The sequence below is a fragment of the Symphalangus syndactylus genome, chromosome 9 (assembly GCF_028878055.3).
Source record: "Symphalangus syndactylus isolate Jambi chromosome 9, NHGRI_mSymSyn1-v2.1_pri, whole genome shotgun sequence".
In the NCBI taxonomy this organism is placed as follows: domain Eukaryota; kingdom Metazoa; phylum Chordata; class Mammalia; order Primates; family Hylobatidae; genus Symphalangus; species Symphalangus syndactylus.
In genome coordinates, this window is record NC_072431.2 from 84,497,868 (window position 1) to 84,524,525 (window position 26,658).

A 26,658-nucleotide genomic window follows, 5' to 3' on the forward strand; every position below is an offset into this window, starting at 1 on the left:
TATGAGCCCAGGAGATGGAGGCTGCGGTAAGCTGAGATTGTGCCACTACACTCCAGCCTGGGCAACAGAGTGAGACTCCATCTCAAAAAATATATATATATTTATTCTTAAAACTTATCTTCTGGGAGAGGATGATACATAATAAGTAAAACAAATAAGTAAATGTCATAATATGCTGCATATTAATAGGGTCTATGAAAAACCAGAGCAACTAAGTGGACTTGGTGCAGAGGTACAGAGGAAGAAGAGGATTGAATTCTTTCTGCCAGACGGTCAGGAATGACTTTCTGGATGAGGTGATGTCTGAGGTGGGGATTCAAGAGGCTGGATATTTTCAAATGTTCCCAGAAGACTAGGGGAGCTGAAGCACATCAGCTGAAGGAAAGAGCACGTTAACGGTGTCTAGTATCGGACTCCTTTCTGCTTCTAGATACAGCTGGCTTCCGTTATAGCTCAGGAGTGACTGGGGAAACACAGGACCTGTGGGTGGGAGGCAGGTGTCTTGTCTCTTTGTAGTTTCTGTATATGACACAAGTTAGTTAGGTTTGCCCTTGCTCCCAAGAAAATAGTCCTACTTATTAAAATTCTTTCTTCATTTAAGAGGAAAAGGCAAATGGTCACTCGTTAAATCTATATGAAATCTGAAATTGACCTATTCCACAATGAATATAAACAGATTAAAAGTTAAGTAACAACAATGCCTCAATTGGGGAGTAGTGTTGGCTATGAATATCAGGCACTGGGCATGTGGCTTGGCCAGCAGGGCAGAGTGTCTTTTTCCCCTTTACCTCCCTCTGATAGGAGGAAGGCAGGGGCAGCCCTCGGTGAAGGTCAGCCCAGCACAGAGAAAAGCATGTCCGTTCCATGCTGAAGATGCCCAGGATAGGCAACATGGTGAGGCTGAACACAACAGCCACAGCAGAGGGTCCCTCCAAGTTCAGCTCATTGTGCCAAAACAATCACGCAAACAGAAAAACACATCTGACCATGTCAGGGTGTGTGGCAACAAGTAGACTAAACATTGTGATGATTTTTCAATTTCCTCTTTTCCTCCAGATGTTTTCTTGATCAAACTGGAGTACATTCATTTGCTCAAAAGTACATGTTTGTGTTTTAGCAAGTGCCTGCATCTTGTTTAGCATCACATGGATGGATACATGCCTACATATAGTTGTACCCTAAAAGCGCCATAAAAAGATGATCATTGCTCAAACAAGAAGACATGCTATGAGACTCTTTCAAATGACAGACAGGTCCCCCCTGATCCCCCAAGCCCTGTATTCCTTCACTCAGCACAAAAGGGGCCTGGACTGCAAGCACTGAGCTCAGAGGTTAAGGTAGTTTGATTTAAGCGCCCAAGGATTGCATCTGTTTTGAAGCCTAACGATGGAACAGCTCATGAGTGTAGAACATAGACAGTAATGGGAGAAAGCTCTGGTCCCGACACTGGAGAAGCTCCCAATCTCAGACTAGTGAGAAGATCACTCTAAATAAATAAATACAAGGCATGGTAATGCGTGCTGCAACACAGGAATGCCCCAGGAGGAGGAAGTGAGGACCCTGCTGGGAAGAATTAGCTACAACTTTGGCAGAAGAGAGAATTACAAAAGCTATGTAGAAATGTCTACCATATCATTTAGATGAAAACAGGTTACAAACTGGTGTGTGCTTCTCCTTCTCAATTGTATGAAATATATGCTTATCTGAGAAAGATGATAATAATAGCTGTTTTAAGATATAGGGATTATAAGGAATTTCCGGAATGAGTTTAACTTTTATTTAATATTATACATATCAGTTTTAATATTAATGACGACTAAAAAATAAAAATATCAAAAGTACAAAAATACAAATTGAAATATATCAAGTTAGATATAAGGAAATTAACATGGAATTTGATACTTTTCTGACTATTAAAAGTCACTCATCTTACTCAGAGACTACAGAATGCTTCTTTAGAGACTTTTCAAAATGACTTCTTCTCACCTGAATTAATTTTCGTATCTTTCTGTCCAGATTTAAACATAAACTAGAGGCTATTTCCGGATCACTTTCTAATCCGTGATTTCCTTGGAGGCTTTCAGCCAGTTCTGTCAGTTTGCAGAAATTAGCAGAGCCAAGGAGGTAGAAACAAGCCAGGTTCCTCAGTGTGAACCACTGTGTCCTCACACCTCCTTAGATTAAGGTAGTAAAAAGCCAGCACCACCCTGAATTGTACCCGGGTCTGAGGATACACAAAATAGCTATGTGTACAGGCAACCTGGAAATCAAGAGACCTAGATGTGCCTTTTGAGCAAAATCATGTCACCATACAAAGTGAAGTGAGGATAAAACTATATTCACACAACTCCTGTGAGAACAGTTTTGTAAACTGTGATGTAAAACATAAATGTCACTGTGGGTGGTTCCTGAAGTCCTTCACATTTATTGGGTGCGGATACTATAAAAGCCATTTTTTTTTTTTTTTTCAAGACGGCGTCTTGCTGTCGCCCAGGCTGGACTGCAGTGGTGCGATCTCGGCTCACTGCAAGCTCCGCCTCCCGGGTTCACACCATTCTCCTGCCTCAGCCTCTCCGAGTAGCTGGGACTACAGGCGCCAGCCACAATGCCTGGCTAATTTTTTGTATTTTTAGTAGAGACGGGGTTTCACCGTGTTAGCCAGGATGGTCTCGATCTCCTGACCTCGTGATCCGCCCGCCTTGGCCTCCCAAAGTGCTGAGATTACAAGCGTGAGCCACCGCGCCTGGCCAAAAGCCATTGTTTTAAGTAAGTACTATCAAGGACTTGGTCTGCTGGGCAAACAGATGTGGACATGAATGATTCCAATCAGAGCTCCACCACAAAGTTAAAGAAGGTCTGGGAATAGCATCTGGAGGGATAGGATGGGAATAGTGGTGGTAGATGATAGACAAGCACTTTCTGGAACTGAGAAACATAAAAGCACTCAGAAATGGGAAAGTTAAAGGTGTGATTCAAGAAATGGCAAACCTTGGTACTGGACCTAAAATATGCAGCAGGTTCGGTGGAGTGAAGAGTGGACAGAGGAAGGAGATCAGGCTGAGTAGGGTTGAGGAAATAGTCTGGATTTTATTCTGAAACAATGGGGAGCCACTGAAGGCTTCCCAGGGAGGACCTGGCACATTCTGGCAGCGGAAAGACTATGCTGGGGTAGTCAAGAAAAGCGGAGTGGGCATGGCAGTCCAAAGGAAAGTCGCGATGTGCCAGGCATTACCTTCTCAAGTGACTCTTCTAGGCCATTTTACTTGCATCCAGAGAGCCGTTCTGCATTCATGTTGACATTCTAACTGAAGTTTTGACAGTCCTATGTTCAATGCAATCAACAAAGTCATATTTCCCCCAACCTTACGATAGTGCTATTTAGGGAACAGGTTCTACAATTGACCCAAATTATAGTAGAGTTGTTTTATTGTTGTTGTTGTTTGTTTGTTTTTGTTTTTGTTATTTTTTTGCCTATTGTTATGGTTTGGATTTGTGTCCCCACCCAAATTTCATGTTGAATTGAAATCCCCAATGTTGGAGGTGGGGCCTAGTGGGAGGGAGGTGATTGGATCATTTTTAATAGCACAACTTTCTAGCTGATAATATGTTATTAAAGGAAGACAACAAACCCTTCACTCAGATTCCCATCTGAGATGTAAACAGGAAAAGGAGCTCAGACACAAAGCCTCCCAGGGCCTATGAAGGTGGTTCTGGCTGACCACATAATTCCCAAAATGTGCACCTGTCTTTGTGGCTGAAGCCATCACAACCTGACTGGCCCTCTCCTTATAGCCACATGCAACCAACTCAAGAGCCAAGATATCTAACTTTTGGACTAAAAATATAACCAGAGAAAGCTAGGCACTACATGCTCTGTCTTCTCTGTTTTTATTTTCTTTAAGATGTCACTTTTTGTAACCACAGTAACCAACATCTTGATAAGATTCCAATCGTAGTACCAGAGTTTGTGTTTAGCCACTGAGTTCATGGAATTAAAAGGAAGCACGGAAACCGTCTCATTGAGGACAGAAGGAGTAACTGAGGCTGGGAGAGAAGAGAGAAATCTGCAGTTCACGGTGGGAGGGAAGTCTGGGCCAAGACACACCAACTCTTCTCCGTCAGTAAATTTTTCTATGAAAATTAATGGATTCTGCAATCCAATGTAGGGAGAAATAGACCACATGAATCACACTATGCAGTACTGGATTTAATCACATAGGTCTTTACTACCACTTAACTCTGGGTCAAGTACTGTGCTGGGCCCATGCCAGGGAAGATGGTACACAAGTGAATGGTGCCTCATTGGCTTTGTTTGAGCACATGCACATACACAAATGTACACACATACACATGTACACATACAAAAGTACACACACTCATGCACAGATGCACACTCACATGCACACACATGCACATATATACACACATACATATGCACATACAAACATGTGTATGCACAGCCATACCATCCATGGCACAAGATAACAAGCTTTCCTCACCTTCCTCATACCCCAGGCCTGTATTTACATTCCACATGTGGATTTGATGAAGATGAGATGGGCAGCCAGACATGGGAGAGTGAAGTGACTCCCGGAAGGGGCAGAGGGAAGCTTGTGCTGCACCATGAGAAACACGAGGGTGTCTGTAGGCAGATGTCTGGCAGTGCTGTCCAGGTGGAGGAAGATGGTCCAAATGTTCTGGAAGCATGGGCACCCACCCCACGGCGGGACAGCGCCTAGTAGATGAGGACAAGGGATGCATCCTGGGAGAAAACGTGCAGGTCGGTGTCCCACTGACCCATCCTAGCACCTTCCTTTCAGAGGACATGGCAGGAAACCTGCTGCCTGTGTCCAGCTCTGGCCAGGCTGCAGACAGCAGGTTTTGTTTTGCTGCAGGGCAGAAATCAGATGTAATAAATTCAGAGAGCAGGTGAGGGGATGAAAGATTCCAAGTTGATAAATGATGAATTTTCAACAATTAGAACAGTTCTGGAATGAAACAGACTTCTCTCCAAAATAAAGAAGTGCCTGCCCACTCCATAGCAATTCCCAACACCAGCCAATGGCCACCTCTGGGGAAGAGATTCAAGCACGAATCTGAGGGCAGCTCACCTGCTGCCAGATCCGTCCCTCCACCTCTTCTGACCATCAACTCCTAGGTACTCACCCAGCTCACCAAGTGCTGCAGCAAGACTGTGAGCACAGAACCAGGGAAAGTTCCAGCAGGACAGGCCTTGAGAGAGCATCTCATTGATCTGTTCCATTTTACAGATGGAAATATTGTAGATGGAAAGGGAGGTAGTGTTGACAAAAGCCTCAGAGTGAATACTTTGTCTGGATTTCTATTTGTAAACATGTATGTGTAGTATAATATCCACTCAAAAAGTGCACAACTCGTAAGTGAGCAGCTCTCCACAGACGGATTAGGACATAGAACCTTAGCATTACCTCCACCCCTCACAGACTCCTCAGAGGCCACCACTTTTCAGAGTCACTGACTTTTTAACACAGTCATTTCTGACTTTTTGAGCCTTAAATAAATGGAATCATACAGCTTGGTTCTCTCACTGAACATTACGTTTGTGATAATCATACAAGTTAACATGTGAAGCAGAGGTTTATTATTTTCCATTGAATGAATATAACAAAATATATTCATGCATTAAATGTTGATAGATATTGGTTCCTTTGCAGCTGAGAGCTAGTGTACCATAGCTGGTCTTGTAATGTCTTTTGGTGAATACGGATTTGCAAACCTGTTGATTACATGTGTGAATTACAGTAACTGACTCAGAGGGTGTGCACGTGTTCGTCTTTATCGGAGAATGCCAAAGCATTTTTCAAAGTGGTGGTACCAATTTGCACATCTCCCAGCAGAGCTGTGCTGCATCCTACGTGGAATAGACATGAGGAGGCCAGGCTGCTAATTCTGGGTCTGCCATGAGTCATTGTGACCCTGGGAAAAACAGTTCATTTCTGGGGACCTCTGTTTTTCCCTCACATGGGTGCTAAGGTATCTTCTACCCTTAATTTTTCTCTCATTCTAGAAGACATACTGAAGATATGCTTTTATGTCTATTCAGGGAAATATACATATATTTATGTATTTATGTATATATATTTATGTATTTATGTATGTATATAAGACGTTTATAATGAGGAAAACATATTAAAAAGCACTAAATTTGAAAGATTACAAATGTACTTTTATGCTGATATTATATACATCAGGATTTGCCTTATAATACAAGGTTTCCTCTTCATTTAAACAACTCTGAAAATAATGAATGAATTAACAAGCCAACAATATTGTCTGCAATGAATAGAAAAAAAACTGACAGGTATAAAAAGAACAAAGGAGGCTGGGCATGGTAGCTCACGCCTTTAATCCCAGCAATTTGGGAGGGAGAGGCGGGCAGATCACGAGGTCAGGAGATCGAGACCATCCTGGCCAACATGGTGAAAGCCCGTCTCTACTAAAAAAAACACAAAAAATTAGCGTAGTGGCGGGTGCCTGTATTCCCAGCTACTTGGGAGGCCGAGGCAGGAGAATGGCGTGAACCCAGGAGGCGGAGCTTGTGGTGAGCCGAGATCGCGCCACTGCACTCCAGCCTGGGCGAACAGAGCAAGAATCTGTCTCAAAAAAAAAGAACAAAGGAAAATGCCTAATTCTGCCTAAGAATTTGAAATGTTGGCAATAAACACATGAAACGTTACTTACTTATACCTCTTAGGCAGAGTATTGTTATGTCTTTGGGTTAGAAGCCCAATTTCTGCATGACAGGAATGCCAAAAGCTGTTCCAAAATGGTCAACTGGGCCCTCAAGTAGCTGTATGGGTTCTATCTTGTGGGAAAAAAAGTGAGAGCTTTTCACATCAAGAAATCATTACTACTCGATCTTAAAAGGGAAGAATAAAGGAATACCCAGATATTATTGGTAGCAGGGAACAGACTTTTCCCAGCCATCTCCCTGGATTTTATTCTTGTCATTTGGGGGGGAAGGCAGACAACTTCATACAGAAACTTCCACTGGAATTGAATCTTCAGGGAGTGTAGGATTGATATAGACATAACGAGGCTAATAAACACTACAGCCAGAGCATGGTAAGCTAGATGTACATGGATGCTGCAACAACCCACCTGCAATAGAAGACAAGGGGGACCTGAGAGGGAGATTCTTCTCCAGGTTGTAGAACAGACCTGCGCAAATGACAGGAGAACTTGTTTCCAAGACTTTGACAGAATTTTGGGAGTTATTAACCACTTTTCTGAGCATGTTACCTGTGTTCCACTCTGTATGTTTCCCCATGATGCTTTCTACTGAAAAGGGCAAGAATTTCTGGCAAGATAGAAGCAGTAACATGTGTTTCTCTACTTACCCTCTTCTGAGACTGACATTGAGATGAATAACAGAATACACAATATAGAAAAACTTAATGCTAGGAACAAGCCACTCACATGCCAGGAACAGTAGAGAATCCCTGCCAGATAAAGTGCATGTGGACCCAATTTGAAGAACTTCAAAGAGGGTGAGAATGAAGCCTCAAACTATTAATAAATTAGGCTATTCATGAAGGTATTGGAGGATGAGGCAGGAGAGGGGGTGAATAAGGGTACCGTCTTGTGTTTGTGACCTAGGAAGAATTGGATCCTACTGAAGCACTGGGCAATTTCAGCATCCTGGCTCAATTTTTCCTGCCCCATCAGGCAGAGGGAAGGCACAGATAGGCCCTGAGTGGACACCTTCACCAGCCAGAAAACAGGGCTGGCCCACCTCTCAGCTACCATGGGGCTACAACCCAGTACTAAACACACCCAGAGCCTTTTCTGTAATGATGAAAAATTATGGCAAAAAGATACTGCAGTTGAAAGGAGAACGGCACTCTTTTGAATTTATGGAAAGGCAACCTGCTGAAAACATTGTCCCCAGCAGAGAGTTCCTGATTCTGTTCTGCAATCACCAGAAGCAGCCCATGCCCATGGTGGCCCACTGGTTTCAGGAATAGGATGAGAGACATGTGCAGCAGAGCCAGTCCAAGCTGAACTTAGCCTAGCTCAGCCAACCCTCAGTTGATCACCAGAGCTATGGGTGAGCCCAGCCAAGACAAACTTAGAAGAACTGAAACCCCCAGATGCACAAGAAAGAAATTGTTCTTGTTACAAGCCACAGATTCTTCCTGTTTTATTAACCAGAGAAAGCCAACTGATATATTAGACCAAAATGTTTCAGCTTCTGCATTACTGGAATTTTAGATTGGATAAATTTAACTTAACAAAAATGTCAACCCACAGAATCTAGTTGATGTTTAGAGAACACTACAACAAACAATGGTAGAATATGCACCTTTTTTAAGCACCCTTGGAACATTCACCAAGATGGCATGCAGGAGATCTTCATGGTGATGGAACAGTTCTGTACCTTGATGGTAGCTGTGGTTACATAAATCTACATGTGTGAGGAAACTTTATAGAACTATCAGTGCACACAGACATGAGTGCACACAAAACTGGTGGAATCTGAATAAACTCTATGGATCGCTCCAATGTCATCTACTGATTTTGATACTGTAATCTAGTTACGTAAGTTGTCATCAATGGGGGGAACTGGGTGAAGGGTACCTGTGATCCCTTTGTACTATCTTGGCCACTTTCCATGAAGTTAGTGATATGGTTTCGCTGTGTGCCCACCCAAATCTCATCTTGAATTGTAGCTCCCATAGTTCCCACATGTGGGTGGTAATTGAATTATGGGGGCTGGTCTTTTACGTGCTGTTCTCGTTATAGTGAATACATCTCCTGAGATCTGATGGATTTATAAAGGGGAGTTCCCCTGCACATGCTCTCTTGCCTGCTGCCGTGTAAAAAGTGACTTTGCTCCTCCTTCACCTTCCACCATGATCTGAGGCCTCCCCAGCCATGTGGAACTGTGAATCAATTAAACCTCTTTTCTTCATAAATTACCCAGTCTCAGGTATGTCTCTTTATTAGCAGCATGAGAATGGACAAATATAGTAAATCTGCAATCATTTATTTTAAAAAAGTAGAACAAACAAACCCCTAAAAAAATGTGTGCTTATAGCTCATATCCTCCTACCCAATGTCATCAATTTACAAATAAAAAACCAGCCAAACAAATGTAATTTTGATCTTGCTCCTTAAAAATTGAGTTTTTTGGAATCTGAATATTATCCCACCCTTATTTAAACTGCACTTGGAAGAGTACCTATTATTCTACCCCTTCTCTTCTTAAATGGTTGATTCTAATTAAGTGAATACTACCTGGCAACAAAGTAATCTTAAACAGAAGCAAAACTTTGGTCTTTGAAATTGCAAGGCTATACTGAATATAGATATTTTATAATCCAGAATATCTTTCTGTATTATCAAAATGAGGAAACAAAGTAAATAAATGAATTTATAGAAATCTCACAACATTCTGAGCATAATCTCTGACTCCAGTCAAAGAAATGTGTAATGTCAAATTTGGCTTTGCTATATTACTTTTGTATATTAGTATATTATCCAGTTTAGCCTTATTAGCCTTTATTTATAGCCTAACTTTTGATAGATAGATTAATACACAAAAAGAGATAGAAATGGCAGTTTACAAAAATGCTCACAAGTTAAGCAATATGATGTTTTTTAAAACAAGACAAAAGACTATACATTTGCTCTAAACCTTATCTTCATTTTCATGTGTGTGTGCGTTTATGGGTCAGAAGAAAACAAACCTGTGTGTCAGTGTGGTTTTGTCCCTGGAGTGGCATAGCATACTTTTATATTTTGTTGATAACTTCTCAATGGCTTTCTGATGTATATAATAATATACATAATATTATATAATAATATATAATAATGAGTGTGCATTACACAGACAGTAGAACCCTATTTTACAAAATAGATAATGGAACAATTGATCTTTATGTTGTCATGGCTGTGCACAATGCCACCTTTCCACACTCGACTTCTCTAGACTTCATGCTTTAGAATGTCTGCATTCATGGTGGTGTGTATTTTGAAATATGCTTCACGGTTTCCAGGTGATAGAAACACCTTTGGAATTAGAGAAAAATATATATATAAGCACAGGTTAAGCTAGGATTCCTCATCCTTTGCAGCAGCAACTATTTCTGGGGGTAGTCCATCCAAGAAATCTTTAAAGCATATATTTTCAGAAGAAAAAAAATGAAGCCATTTTTGTAAAAGCAGAGGAGTAGTAGTCTAAATTCTTCAAACCCTAGGTGGACTACCAGACCTGAGAAGTATCTCTTAGTTATCTGTCAGTTCTTCCAATTAAAAGGTCAGGTGTTTACTTCAAGTGTGCATACATTTCTAGTAGTGTTGAATGAGTCTGATCTAGTTTGGATATTTGTCTCCTCCAAACCTCACATTGAAATTAGACCCCCAGTATTGAGGGTGGAACCCAGTGAGAGATGTTTGGGTCATGAGGGTGGATCATTCATGAGCAGGTTGGTGCTATCCTCATGGTAATGAGTGAGTTCTCACTCTATTAGTTCACAAGAAAGCTGGTTGCTTAAAAGAGCATGACACTTACTTCCTCCTCTCTCTCTCGCCTCCTTCTCTCTCATCCTATGACACGTCTGCTCACCCTTTGCCTTACGCCATGATGGAAGCTTCCTGAAGCCCTCGCCAGAAGCAGATGCTGGTTCCATGCTTCTTCTACAACCTGCAGAACAATGAGCCAAACAAACTTTTTTTTCCTTATAAACTATCTAGCCTCAGGTATTCCTTTATTGCAACACAAAATGGATTAAGACAGAGTCTGCATATGAAATTAACCAGATTTCACAGTTCAACCTAAAAATACATTTTGGTCACATGGGAGGCTCATTTGATTAAAAGATGACAGTTCCACATGATCATACAAATGCACCTTAAACTCTCTTATCAGAGTCATTGAGGGATAGCAGAATGTTGGACAGGCATGTCTAAACTCATTTAGAGTTTAGAGCTGTGTAGTACCCTTATTTTAAACTGCCTGCTTGCTATGGAATACCTCTTGTGATTAGGGCATGGTTAAGGAGACACTAAGTGCTGAGTGGAAAAATTCTCAGAGCCTGGCTAAATGTTTGAGCTTTAGCTCTAGGTGCCATTTAGCCCTGAAAACTAGGAATAGAAAATCTGCCCAGAGAATGTGTGAGAATCCAAAGAGATGATGTGTGAAGTGTATGAAAAGAATGTAAAAGCTTATATAAATGTAGAGTATTATATTTCTTATCAAGGTAGAAGTGGATTAACTATCAGTCTTGTATGTCAATGTCTATTCCTGTTGAAAATATCAAGATGTAACAACGTAGGCAAATGAATATAGTAATTGAACTTTATTAATTTAAATTTTCATGCATACAATAGTTACTCTTTACCTTGAATCAACTGTAAAATATGATTTTCTTCTAAATATAGCTCCTTAAATATACATTATAAATGGCAATATCAGTAAGATAGTAATTTACTAAACCATTTTGTGACTCAGCTTTGCATTCTATATATGAATATTACATTACCTAAGTAAGCAGCACATATAAAATCTATTTAACTGACCAAGGAGATTATGCATCTAATAATCTAGTTGCAAATTCTCTCTTGATTTAGCTGGGCATAACTGCAGGACAATATAGAGGCAGAGAAATGTAGTAGAAAGAACGTGAAGTCAAGATACGGGATACACTGAATTCTAGTTCCTAGCCATGTGACCCTGTGTGGCCTGGGCAATGACTGGGCACGGGACCTCTAATTTTCTTAACTAAAATTAGAGTACATAGATTGAATAGAACTGACTTCATTAAGTTCTTCTAGAAATTAAAGGAATAACATGCTTTAGAATTGTGCCTATCGCAAAATGGGTGCTTTCTAATAAAAAGCTTCCCCCTTCTAACTTAGAATTAAACTGCTTTGTAAAACCTTATAAGAGTATAGAGTATTATATTTCTCAATACTTTGTAAATAGATTAAGTATTGTTGTAATGTAGCACTGTGTTTCCTTTTGAGAACATCTGTTATAAAAATGTAGGCAAATGATCAAATATAATAAATGTATATGCATAGAGTAGTTACACTGTACCTTGAAGATATAGGGATGTTTAAAAATAATGATAATTAATTTTGTATTTTACAAGAGTAAACTTGTTTATTTTTATTCTATAAAGTGAAATGTATGAGTGGGAAAGGCCATAATACAATTTACAAAACAAGGACTTGACATTCACATGAGTAACGTTCTTAAATGTGATTCAAAAGTCACCATAGAAACTGATGCCAGATTCCAGAAAATCAGAAAGGACTTAGAACCATCATCACATGCTTACTTTAAAACACTCATCCTGGTTTTGGCTTGAGTCATAGGGTGTGGGGGGCATGCATTTTTATGAGAACAAAAGCTGCTTGGTTTTAGGAGATAACTGGTGTTTTTAAAATCTGGTTTCCAGCTATAGTGACTGGTTTTCAAAGAACCATACCCCAAAACATGCCAATTTAGCATAAGGATGGCTTTGAGCTGAAGGCAATTGAGAAACAGCAGCCTGCAGATTAAGTTCTCTATTCTCCCCCATTTGCCTAAAAGCAGAGTATAGATGTCCTTCTGCAAAGGTGTCCTCTCCTCTCTCTCATACCAGGAGGGATAGAATGACTCTTAATCACCAGAGATGACTTTAGACTCTAGGCAACCAAGAGATGGCTCAGAGAGAAATGTACATAACAAACCTCCCTAAAGTAACACTTACTGTCCATTAGTTCCCCCATATATTTACCTTCCCACAATCTACCACTCCTAGAGGCTCAAAGGCTATCCTTTGTCCTGTAGTTCCTCCACCTATTGTCCTGTAGTTCCTCCACCTCTTGTTAAAATGGTATATAAGCCTCCAGATCTGCCTGCCTCTGTGTGGCTTTCATTTTATTTCTGTGAGCACCCCCACCCCATATGCATAAAAAACAAACCTTTTTATCCTGATCATCTGTTTTTGGATTAGTGAACTTGGTTCTTTGATTGTGACTCTCATAAATTTGGTTTTAAGTACGCATTGGCTATTGATCCTTTCCCTTTTCGTAGTAGCCATTGTTTTCCTCTGTCTCTGTCTTTCCTGTCATTTGTCATAAGGAGGAAAATCATAGGACAAAATCCTCCTTTTGTCTTATTTTATGCTTTCAGTGTTTGGCGTAGATCCAGGAACAGTGCTTTCTCTCTGGTTCTTCGGCCTGGAAGGGGGTACAGGTGTCAGGCCTGTGTCTGCAGGTAGTCAGGCATCAGATTGGGGAACTAAGACACTCACTTGCCAATCTTGTTGGCTTTTGAGGGAATTTGTCTAAATAAAATGTTTCAGCCCATAAGGGCCCTTATTATCCCTCCCTTCATTGCCTTGTAGTACTTAGAAAGTTTTCAGTATTACCTACCTAGTATCACAGACTATTAGATTTGTAATTGGAGGCATCTGACTTTTGTGGGAGACCAGAGTCACAAGTTTTCTTCAAAAATAACATTCTTACTGCCTGTCGCAGTGAGAGTCTTTGCTTTCTTTGACTATCTTTGGGAGTAACTTTGGGTCATATGGGCTACGTCTTTCGCACCCTGTTTGGAGATGCCTCTTATGTCCATGGTTAAATCATAAAAGGCATATTGGATTTAAGTCATAAAAAGGCTCATTGGGATTTCTCAAATAACTTAAAACAGAGCTACCATTTGATCCAGCAATCCCATGACTGGGTACATATCCAAAAGAAAACAAATTGTTCTACCAAAAGGATACACATGTGTGTATGTTCACTGCAGCACTATTCACAATAGTAAATACATGCAATCAATGTAGATGCACATTCACAGTGGATTGGATACAGAAAATGTGGTACATATAAACCATGGAATACTACACAGCCATAAAAATGAAATTATGTCCTTTGCAGCAACACGAATGCATCTGAATGCCATGATCCTAAGTGAACTAATACAGGAACAGAAAGTCTCAGTCTTGTTCTCATTTATAAGTGAGAGCTAAACATTGTGTACACATGGACATAAAGATGACAACAATAGACAGTGGGGACTACTAGAGGGAGACAGAGGGAGACAAGGCTTGTAAATACTACCTATTGGGTACTAAGCTCACTACCTGGGTAATGGGCTCAATCTTACCTCAAACTACAGCATCACACAACAAACCTGCACATACACCCCCAAATCTAAAATAAAAGTTGAAATTATTTTAAAAAGAAGATAATCTGAATACAATATAGTACCACTACTAAAAATTTTTTTTTGATAAAAAATCTCATTGGTTTAGGGTTGCACTAGAATAGGTATACCTTTGAAGATTTGGACTTGTATATCTAAAAGGGTTTTTGAAGAGCTCTCACCTAGAGCAAATGCACTGCTCTAGGCATAGTACTTGTGAGAGGATCAAATTAAAAGTTAAAAAAAGGACAGGATAATGTTATGACTGGCTCTAAAACTCTTTTAACAAGATTGGGAGATTGAAGTCAGACTTGGAACAAAATTAAGAATTGAAAAGGCACTCGGGTAGGTGCAGAGCATACAAGTTACCTATGTAAATACTGATAACCAGAAAACAGCTTTGTCAAAGACCCGAAGAATGGCAGCAAGGTTCTCTAATCAAACCTCAGCAGCTCAGGGTCTTCCCATGCAAAGTCCTTTGTGCATTTATTTAAAATCTCACTACCAAGAATTCACTGGACTGCGCTATACATAAGAAAGAAAAAAAAAGGAAGTAGTAATTACGCTACACCTCTGATAACAGGCAAATATGCCCCAAAATTCCTTCGTCGAGAAAGCTTACATGCTTTTTTTTCTCTCCTTTGACCACAGCCTCCATGAGATTACATATCAAGGCAAATGAAAATCTTAAAAGCCTTCTCTACAAAGAGTAGTAAAAGGTTTTAGCCCTCACTAAGAAGGTAACCTTAACTTGTTCCATCTGCCTGAAACATAATTAAGTTCCCATTATTTAAAATAACTATTAAATAGTAAATTTTGTATTACTATGTTTGCCTGACTCATGACTAAATTTTTAGAATATAAGACATGATATCTCTTTGCATCTATCTGTATTTTTGTGTATGCCTATGTGTGCATGTTATGTATATGTGGTATTTTCTACCTCCAGATGGTATTGTCAAATAAAAATTCCTTTCTGCTTTAATTGGTGTAAAAAAAATGCACTTATATAAATTAAAGTATTCCTAAAACTTAGAAATATATAAACTAATACAAATAATATTCAAGTTCACATGATCTAGAATAATCTTTGGTAAACAAGACTAATCTCTCTGCGTAATATTTAACGCTGGCAACTCTGAAAACATGCTGTTTTTAGTAAGCCAACAAGATTTATTCTACCTGGATGTACTAGTCACATACATATTTCTTAACTTGAAGATTATATACTTAAAATTATAAACCTAAGAACAAAATACACAATAAAAATATATTGCATTATACATATATATATGTCAAAAATGGCAGTAAAAAGGATGGTGCATATATTTAACTTTTAGGTTCTTTGTGCTGTGTTTTATGCCCCTTTATTACATATGAGTGCTATTAAAATAGTTAACCAGGAAATAACTTTAGAAGAAGGCTATCTTTATTAAATGTCTTGTGAAATTTTAATGGGCAATCCAAGCATAATTAGGAACAAGCGAATTAAATAGCTGTGAGTGGGAAACAAGTTTATAAATAAACCTCACAACAATAATTATGTTTTATAATAGCTCTGCTTAAAAATAGTTTCAGAAATTTTTTGATAACTTGAAACTTTAAAGTTATACTAAGTTACATTAAATGATAGTCATTGAACATCTAGATCATTCCTAAATAAGTTAAAATACTGAAGCATTCATTGCTGAATGTAAGTTTTGTCTAATTTTGGCCTCTTATTTTTACAGAGAGACTAAAGATATTTGCGTCTGTTAATAAACATGTTCTTTTTGCAATCTGGAACAACTGTACTATAAGAAAGCGTATGCCTCTATAAAACCGTGAAGTTGTATGTTCATAAATTTGCTAATATATTACAAAATGCTAATATATGACAGTTCACAACTGCTAACTTCATTTTCACTGGAAACTATCACTAAGGGTTAGGAATTATAATCAATTTACGTAAATTAACTACCAGGAATAATAAAGGTAAAAAAGAAAGAGTTGTTTGCACAAAGTATGCAGGGAAACTAAGATGTTTTTGGTAAGAAAAAGTAAAAGATAAGAAGCATGTGTTTCTGTGAAGGAAAAAGAAAAATAATTTTTTCCTAAAGGAGTATAATGTTATATATAGATTGAGAGAGAAGAAATTAAATGACGAAAGTCTGAATGTATATAGAAAGTGTTAAAGTGCCTGGGGAAAAGAGAATGAGAAAGAGAACCTTGTCTCATATCTCATATGGTCAAGCAAGCTAAAATTAAATTTATTATAAGATTTTTGAATGGGTTTTAATATAAATAACGTACAAATGAAAAACTAGAGTCTGATTATTTTTCTCTGCTAAAAATGTAAAGTTTTCTTAGATTACTGGTCTATTCTTAATAAGGGATTATAAAGGTTTTTCTTTACTTGAGTAATTTACTTAGGAAATAGGAATTCTGTGTCTTATTAAAATAATTTTCTTTACTTTGTGTTCCTTTTATCAGGTCTTTGATTTTTAAGAAAACCAAGCCCTCTCAATATTGAAAGAGGTAAGGGGTTTGTTTTATAATCATGCAACCTTCTGTATTTGCCCTCGAGAGCATCTATTGTCTCTGACAGAACAGAAAACTAAGTCTTGTTTCATGCTGATCTGTGATCCGATTGAATCAAGTGTTCAACATTTTGATATTTTGACATCTTTCCCCAAATCAAATGCTAAGTAAAACCTTTTTTTTTTTTTTAACCTCAAGCTGACTTTGGAATTTCCCAGAGAACTTCCGCAAAACTGAAGGGATTTATTCTCTCACTTTACACAAAGGGAGGTGTTAAACTAATTAGGTTTATTTGATACTTTAAACTGTCTAAGAGGCATTGTCAAATAAGAAATAATTATGAAGTGATATTTAGCCTTCTTGTGTTGTATTTGTGTAGGTATATTAATATTAGAGTTTCAGAAATTCTATGAAATTTCTAGAAATTTTTCATTGTCTTTGCTGACCATAATATATCCTGGTACAATGTTATCAGTCATAATTCAAGTTACCTTAAAATGTTGCATGCCACAGAAATTACCAAATTCCTTTGCCAATTATGTTAAAACAAACATTCATCAAATATTTAACAGGTATTTTTCAGCCCTTTGTCATTCGCAAACAGTTGTTTCTTACTCTGATGCTTTCTGGAAATGTACTGCAATCAGCTACAGGTCACAGCAAGGTGCTTCATTTTTAAAAAAAAAAAACAAAGAAAAGAAAGAAACAAAGAAGGATTTACATAACTCCGTGAAGAAGCTAATAGATTAATCAAACCATTAACCCAAGATCAATCAGAGTAAGAATTAATTACATGGGACTGAATTAACTGATGTGAATGATTATCATGGCTTTTTGTCTAAAACCTTGGTTATTCTTTTAACATTTTGTTTTCCATATTTGAGAAACACCTTTTTCTCTTTTCTCTTAAGCTATCTATGACTTACAGTCATTTAATAGATTATACTTTCATAAACAGTAATGAACCATTTTTTTACTATTACCATTATTATTTATTTTGTTGTTGGAAACCCACCACAGACTAATTTAAGTAATGAACCGTTTATCTTTTTCTTCCTACTGATGGAACTATTCTCCTTGTAAAATGACACAGATGTAAAATGACACATTGATTTTATTACCTAGGCTTTGAGTGGAATATTTGAAACTGATGTACATAGAATTACATATGGCCTGATAGTTTTAAGGGCCTGTGGTTAACTTTATACTTACAAAGCCCTCTTGAGATACTGGCCTGCTACCTGGCTTACAGGTTCCCAGATTTACAGACGAGTAAAGAAAATCACTTCCTAACAGCTCCAGGAATTCTAGAATACTTTAGGGATTTTGAGAAGAGGAAAATTCACCCAAATCTATAAATATTGCAGGAAAAATTCTGATGATGAGTTCTTGGCTTGGCTTCCTAGCCTTAAGAAGTTCTTAAAAGTCCAATCTGAGAGTCATTAAAAATTCCATAAATGCAAACTTTAAAAAGAGCCTATATGGTCAATTACCATTCTTGTTGCACTTATGTAAATAATCAGGCCAAGTTTAATGAGGCTAGACTTACTTTGCAAACAAAAATAGTCTTATTTTGATTCTTTTTGATAGGAATGCAGATGACTGCAGAGAGAAATCTATATTTAAATGGAAAACTATTATCCACCCTTGTAAGTGTTCACTGTCTTTGAACTATTTTTAACTCTTTGTAAACTGAATCTTGCCTTTCTATGCATTTTGTCAGTAATTAACATTTCTAATTTTTCTCTCATCTTCCTCACTTGGCACCACTGAGAACTAAAACCTGACTGCCCAGATCCTTATTGAGACTATGTGAAGAAGCCCTGCAAGCTGAAGCTAGATGCTTTAGTGATATTCTATGACTGGAACACTAATGTATATACTATTTCAAGTCATTTAAACTGCAAATCGGAAATGTGCACTGCCTCCCTCAGTCCACATCTACATATGCTTCAAACCTAACATCTAGAAATCTCTAATGACTGCCTTCTGGACTCAAAAACACCACCTTCTCTCATTTGCCTCAAGTCAGGACATATATTTCCCTTTGTGAAGGCACCCTTCTCCCCTGGAAGGACAGAATGACTTCTGATGAGAGATAACTCCAGACTATTATCAGTACAGCAACAACACCAAGAGGAGTCTACATAACAAATTTTATAAAAATAATGCTTATCTTTAATTAATTCCGTAATACCCTCCCACCATTCACCACACCTGGAAGCTCAAAACCCTTTCATTTATTATGTGATTTCTCCACAAACGCATTACTCTTTGTTAAAATTGTATATAACCCTCTGAGAATGCCTCTTTGAGTTTCCATTTCATTTCTGTGAGCCCATCTATATGTATATAAAATAAGCTTTTTTCTTTTATTCTTAATTTGTCTTTTATTCTTTAATTTTCAAGCCTGGTTACTGAACCTAAGAGGGTAGAGGAAACAGTTTTTGTACTCCCTGACACAACAAAAGTTCATTTATTTCAATCCATTAATTACTTACACAGATTTCATAAAAGAGCGTTAGGTTAGCCCTGAGGACATCTGACCATTGAATCAATTTTGCCCCATTGTCTCCACTTCACTTTTTCTCCTCCTCTCCCTAAATGCAGGCTTCCTGATCCTCATGGTGCAAGTTTATACACACATAGTACAACTCCATGCGCACACGGGCTCATGTATCCTCCCAGCATTCATCCAGTTTGACATCTCCACAGATGCTGTCTCTTCCAGGAAGCATTCTGGGACTTGGCATCATGTAATTATTTCATATCAATTACAATGATAAATTTTAGATCAAAGACTTTCTCTGAGTATTGGAGCTGAAGATGTTAAAACATTGAGACTAAAATTCCTGACTCTCTAGAAATAACCACCATTGTTAGAATTGTTAATAACAGAAATAATGATAGCCTTTAAAAACAAAACACCAAGACAAAATGCACTGCTAGCAAAACCTGTCACAGAGAATTAATGAGATAATCAAGAGTGCAAATACAAAGCATGAAAACATTTCACTACATCTCTTCTATTTCCTTCATCACAGTAAAGCATTTACTCACAAAGGATGCATGTATTCTCAAGATGTGGCAGATAGAACCTGACATGAGCACCAAGTTCTTGTCCTGGACCATCTCTCTCGTTTTGTGACCTTGGGTTGCTCACTTTATCCCTATTGGCTTCATATTCTTTGTCTGTAAAGATGGGAAAAGAGACACATTGCCTTGAGGATCTCTCAGCACCATGAAGATCTGGCATTTTCAATCCCACTGGCAGAGTTTGGGGGATTCCACCATCCCTCGTCCACATCCTTGCCCTCCCCGCTCCAGGGTTGCACATTAATGACCCCCTTTTCTTCCAGCATCTCCCACCTCCTCACAGTAAATATTCCCCAGTATTAATAATTCTAGTGCTTCACATCATCCCAGCTGCTGCTTCACTGTAAATCTCTAAGTAGGTGCTCTAAAGATGAAAGCAGTAACAGTTTCTTCCCCAGGGTCTCCTTGCCACCAAGAAACAGGCAGGGCACCTGCATCCAGGACCACTACTTCTAGCTCCTCACTATTCAATCACCAACTAATTCCTCATGGCTTTTGCTCCACCCTCTTCACACTCCTGAGATGGCTCAATCCACAGGCCTTGGGAAATGCCCAAGCAACAGATGCAGTGGCCTTATCACAGTGGGTTCCAGACACACAGACTGGTTTCAGCCCGGAGACACATGATCTTCAGTGCTACTGGGGAGTGGCATCCTGCATCTTGCAAGTCAATATCTTGTAACCTCAGTTCAATGTCATGCTAAGCCCTGTTTAGGTTTTGTTCCTTGTCCTGAGGAGTGGAGAACTACTCTCCCCAATGATTATGTGAGCATACACAATGTGGACTCTGCCCAGAAGTTGGGTCAGAGCAAGTTAACAGGAAGAAAATTTCCCTGAGAATTGAGCTCTTTCAGGTGAGAGGCGAATAAATAGGAAAATGTGAATTAGGGGTCAGGAGGGTTCCCACCCCAGCCAGGCCTCACAGCTTTGACCCCAACTCTGTATGGGCAAGATTTAGGAGAAAAAAATATGAAAATCAAAAAAAAAAGAAGGTTTTAAAATTGGGATGCTCCTTGGCTTTTTAGAAATAGAAACAAAAATAATTTCTTTTCCAAAACTCTGACAATGACCCACGTGAGAATCCCCAAGCAGAACACTCAGGGCTTCTCATTTTGGTCTCTGCATCTTGGATCTGAGTCAGCACAACCAACGGGTCTTGGGAGAGCAAATGATTGGAAATCATTTACATATCAAAGTTCTGGCCCAAAGGCCTGCTGTCTAAATATTCCATGGTACAGCTCCAGATGCTGCCAGTTCTATTGAATGATTTAACAAAGAGCAAACCATGCAAACGCCTCCCTAATGACTCTACCAGGTGAGCAGGCCAGAGGCAGCAGATACCCTCCCCGCGCAGACCACAGCAATGCCAGGGTTAAGGCACCCCTTGGAACCTTTCTGCTCTGGAGGTGGGGAAGTATTTCTACCATCAGAGTGTTTACTCCAAGAAAGCTTTCAACTTAACACAAAAACCATGGTCCAGTCAGCAGATCAAAACAGAAGTTAAATTTAAAAATTACAGCATTATTCTTAAGCCATCATGCCTGAAGAAACACACCTTTTAATTTATTTAGTCTCAGTCTATGTGATGGGTATAAACTAGTGAGGGAGAAAAGATGATCTAGAGAGGGAGAATCATTCCAAACCATGCAATTAGGACCTAAGGTGAGCCTATGAAAAGTAATACCAGACTCTTAGAACTTACAGCAAGGAAATATGAGTTTATATATGTGGGCACATGTGAATATATGTTATATGTGTGTGGCTGAGGGCTTTCTGAGACAAAACTTTATAGTTTTTAAAGACCACAATGGCCACATGTGGAGACTGGATTGGGGAGGTGCTCTAAGGAGCAGGCAGGTGAAGACGGTGCTATTGGCAATTAAGGACATGGAGGTTGAAGACGATAGCTGCATAGAACAGGATCTGGTAGTGGAGGTAAAGTAAGACAAATGGATTTGAGAGATATTTAGGAGGGAAGTCAAGTGTACATGAACACAGGCTGGATGTATGATGTCCAGTATGACTCTGAAACTACGACTTGTGCAACAGGTGCATGGGGGTGCTATCCATGGAGGCAAGAAACCTTGACAAAGGACCATATCTAAGGAAGAATTTTGTCTTGTCTATTTTGGCTGTTACAACCAAATATTACAAACCAGGTGGCCTCTAAACAATGACAATTTATTTCCCATGGTTCTTGAAGCTAGAAAGTTCAAGACCAAGGCACCAGTGGATTTGGTGTCTGGCAAGGGCTCTCTTCCTGGCTCACAGACAGTAGCTTCTCACTGTGTCCTGACAAGGTGGAAGGGGCAAGTGCTTTTATAAAGGGATTGATTCCATCCATGAGGTCTCTCCTTCGTAACCTAATCACCTCCAAAGCCCCACTTCATCCATCCATCCTGTGTTCAAGTACTCTTGACTTCCCTCCTAAATTTCATCACCTTAGGGGTTAGGATTTCAACATAATGAATTTTTTTTTGTTTTTGTTTCTTTGAGACAGTCTCACTCTGTCACACAGGCTGGAGTGCAGTGGTGCCATCTCAGCTCACTGCAACCTCCACCTCCCAGGATCAAGTGATTCTCCTGCCTCAGCCACCAGAGTAGCTCAGATTACAGGCGCGCATCACCGCGCCCAGCTAATTTTTGTATTTTTAGTAAAGATGAGATTTCACCATGTTGGCCAGGCTGGTCTCAAACTCTTGATCTCAAGTGATCCTCCCACCTCAGCCTCTCAAAGTGCTGGGATTACGGGCATGAGCCACCGTGCCTGGCCTCAATATATGAATTTTAGGAAGACATAAACATTCATGCTATAGCAAGTTTCATGAAACTGGTTTATATTTGATGCACTAGAGACACCCTCAAGCCGGCAAGGATTTGTTTAAAATTAAGGAGGTTTGGAGTGTTCAAATGCAGGAGGGAGGATAAGGTTGAAGATATAGTAGAAAGAAGGGATCATTGATAACAAAAGGTCCTATGAAGGCAAGAGGTGCAGAGATTTAGAAAGTACATGGGGGCCAGGCATGGTGGCTCATGCCTGTAATCCCACCACTTTGGGAGGCCTAGAAGGGTGGGTCACCTGAAGTCAGGAGTTTGAGACCAGCCTGACCAACATGGCAAAACCCCATCTCTGATAGAAATACAAAAAATTAGCTGGGCGTGGTAGTGGGCACCTATAATCCCAGCTACTTGGGAGGCTGAGGCAGGAGAATTGCTTGAACCCGGGAGGCAGAGGTTGCAGTGAGCCGAGATCACACCACTTCACTCCAGCCTAGGTGACAGAGTGAGACTCTGTCTCAAAAAAAAAAAAAAAAAAAAAAAAAAAAAAAAAAAAGACATGGAAATCTAGTATTAGACAGGGGCAAGAAATGAGGTAGTTTCCTCGGTAATGTGACTTTAGCCAACTTACTCTATTTTTCTAAATATAGGCTCTTTCATTTGCAAAGTAAGATTTGTTTTTGCCTTCTTTGTGTACTTTCCTTCACTTACTCTCTGACTGCATTGGTTTTCTCTCTGTTCCTCAAACATGTCAACTCAGAAAATAGCAATCTCCTTCCTGCCACAGGGCCTTTGCACATACCACTTCTCTTCATAGGATTGTTGCAGGAATCTTGCTGTTGTCATGATGAGATGAGATAAAAGTCCCTTCTGTCTGGCCACTCGCTATCTCATTGCCCTGTTGTTTTCATTGTATTTATGACCACCTGAAATTAGTGAATCTTTTTCATATTTGAATGGAAGCTTCCTAAATCTATGATCTATATGTATTGTATATCATGGACCTCCCAGCACATAATCAGTTCTTCTCCAGAGAAAGGTCTTAGAAAGCATTTGTTGACTGGATGAATGAAATCAATGAAGGAATAAATATTATAGGTGATTAATTGAAATGAAATAATGAAAATGAAAATATCTAAAGCTTCAAACACATTTTAGTCAATAACAAATGTTAACTATATTTTTGTTACTTGAATATTCCATTGAGCCATTTCCTGCATGTGGGATGGTTTCTGGCCAAAAATCAGGAAAATCACATCTTTGGCTTGGCCGTGCATAACATCAAAGTATAACCCACGTTTCTCCTTCACTGTGTATATCAAAATATGCCTGAACTAAGTGTAGAATAAGCTGTCTTTACTGGAAAAAAGCCTTTTTTTCTGCATCTCCATGCTCTTCAGACACTGCAGTTGACCTGCAGGGTATGGAAGGAATGTGTGGGATCAGCCACAGGTTGGAGTGCGTTCTGATTCTACCACTAACACCTGTATGGTGTCAGGTGTGTTACTGAACATCCCCAAACCAGATGACCTTATTAGGGAACAGGAAGTATTAATCACTGTTATTTGATTTCTATTGATGCCATAAAAAAGTTACTACAAGCGGATATGCAGATCATCCTTAATCCATTACACAGCACATTTGTGAAAAAAAAAAAAATGCACCCATCCAAGTAGGCGATTAGAATACAGTGCCTGTCTGCATGGACGTCAGCCCCCAGTGCAGCTGGGCAGTGCCCCCGTGCCTGGTCCAAAATGTGTCCACCCCAGGGAGGTCCCACAGTCACTCCTTCCTACAGGCTCCCAGGGACTTTGGAGATCGCTTCTCATGCTCTCTACACACTCCCATGCCTCTGAACTTCCCTACAGTCTGGGAATCAAGCCCATAGCCTCTTTGGTTTTAAAGAAACCCCAAGGAGACATAAAGAAGGGATACCAAATCTGATTCTATTAAAGATATGATGGCTTCAGAACCTTATGAAGCTGTTAGGATCACTCATACTGAAATAGGGGTTCTGAGGAACTTACTATGGCCCTGCAGTTCAGCCATCCTTGTCATCAGATTTCCCCAACCCTGATCCAGGAACCTACTTCTTCCAGGTTCCTTCACCCCTGCACCAGGGGAGTGGGGAGGCGGTGGGGGACAAGCCAAACAGAAGCCCAGGGAGGGCCGTTCAACCATGAGAGGTGCCCAAATCTTGAGGGACAGTGTTCTCACCTGGATCAGCGCCTTACCCAAGGACAGTCCCCCAGCAGCGACTCCTTGTGTGAGTCCCAGGGATAGCTCAGTTTCACAGTGCTCAAATTTAAAGGATATGTTTGTGAACATTCATGGGTTGAAAATATTAAACCACTGACAGATTTCAAGATAACTTAATTTCAAAGGGAAATTATTCCCAAACCACACTGAGTTTTGCTGAAACCACAGGAAATGACCATCCTGTCTCCAAGTCCCATATCAGTCTAGGCTCTGCTGCCTCCCAGTCTGGGCTCTCATGGCACTCCCACGTCTGGCTCTATGCACTGATGGTCACAGAATAACACAAGAAAAGAAAAAATGCTACTCAGCCATGAACTCATGATTCTCCAAATGCCAACGGACAGCACAATTGTGTTCATTCACTCACTTACTTTCCACAACCCCTTGTTGATCAGGTGCTGCAAGCAGGCATTGGTGATGCAGTCAGTTGAGATGTGCTGAGATAGGTGGGAAAAGCCAATGGCTTTATTGGGAGGGGCAGGGGTTAAGGGGAGCCTCTAAATTGGCAAGGCACATGAAACATCTGTAGAGTCCATCCAAAGCCAAAACCAGGCAACTGAGAGTTTTGTTTCCATCTTGAAACAATAAAAATACATTATTTGCTCTAAGTTTTTGAAATTGCAAGTCATTCAAACGGAATCTTAGCATTATCTAATTTCATCAAATGGGGCATTTAAATACCAAAATTTACATACACTGTGCCTTATTTTCCATTTCTTTAGTCAATTTTCCATTGAAAGGCAATGGGGCACAAGCATAACCCCTCCTGAAAAACCAAGAAAAGTATTATGAGAAAAAAGTTATCCAAAATATGTCTGCAAAGCACATTTTCTTGAAGATTCTGTAAACTAACTTTTAAAATTAAAATGGATATTGCTAACTTTTGACAAAAAAAAGTGATTATTGAGTCATGGTAAGAATTAACATGTATTCATTATTCTGAGCATAAGGAAATACATGTTTTTATATATGTAACTTGGCATTATAGAAAAAAGATACTAAATTAAAAGAAGGTAACAAATGGCTTTAGATACTAAATTTGCATTATAGAAAAAAGATACTAAATTAAAAGAAGGTTACAAATGGCTTTAGATACTAAATTACAAGATGCTAAGTTAAGTAGAATACTGCCATTTGAATGCAATGTTCCTCTGAGCTCCCACTCAATCTTGACTTTGGATAAATTTTTTCTTGTGTTTCTTCCTATCCAGAGTCTTTTGGCACAAACTCTTCCTGTCTTGTGCTTTCCCAGCCCTCCTTCAATGCTGTTCTTTTGGAAACTCCACCTTTACCTTCCAATGTTACACCAAGTTCCAGGTTAGGGGTGGGGGGAGATGCCACTCAAAAATGCCTGGTCTCTACCCACAAAGCTGTGGAATGTCAAACAGATGGGAAGGGCTGGCAGATTCAAACTAGAACTCATGGTTGAAGAGCCAGCTGTGTTCTCACAAGAGAAAGTTGCTTTCTTATAAAACTGTCTTCATTTCCACTCCCAAAAGCATCATGCTGCTGCGTGCCTGGGACAGGGGCCTGAGCAAAAATGCCAACAACCTTGAGGACATGAAGATATTGTGGCACATCTCTAACCAAGTGATGCCATCTGGACATGCCTACTCCAGGGTCTTCTACTTCATTGATGCCTTTTTCTGCGTGCTTGTCAGTCAGGCCACGCAGGTCAGCACCATCCTCACTCCAGAGCCAGGGCTGAGGCTGATACGGACTGGGCCTCTGGCCATGGCTGGTGTGTGGCGGGAAGGAAGCCAGACTGGCCTCTGTGTCTGGGCTGCTATCAACCCTAGGAGAGGAATTTCCTCCCCCAGCCT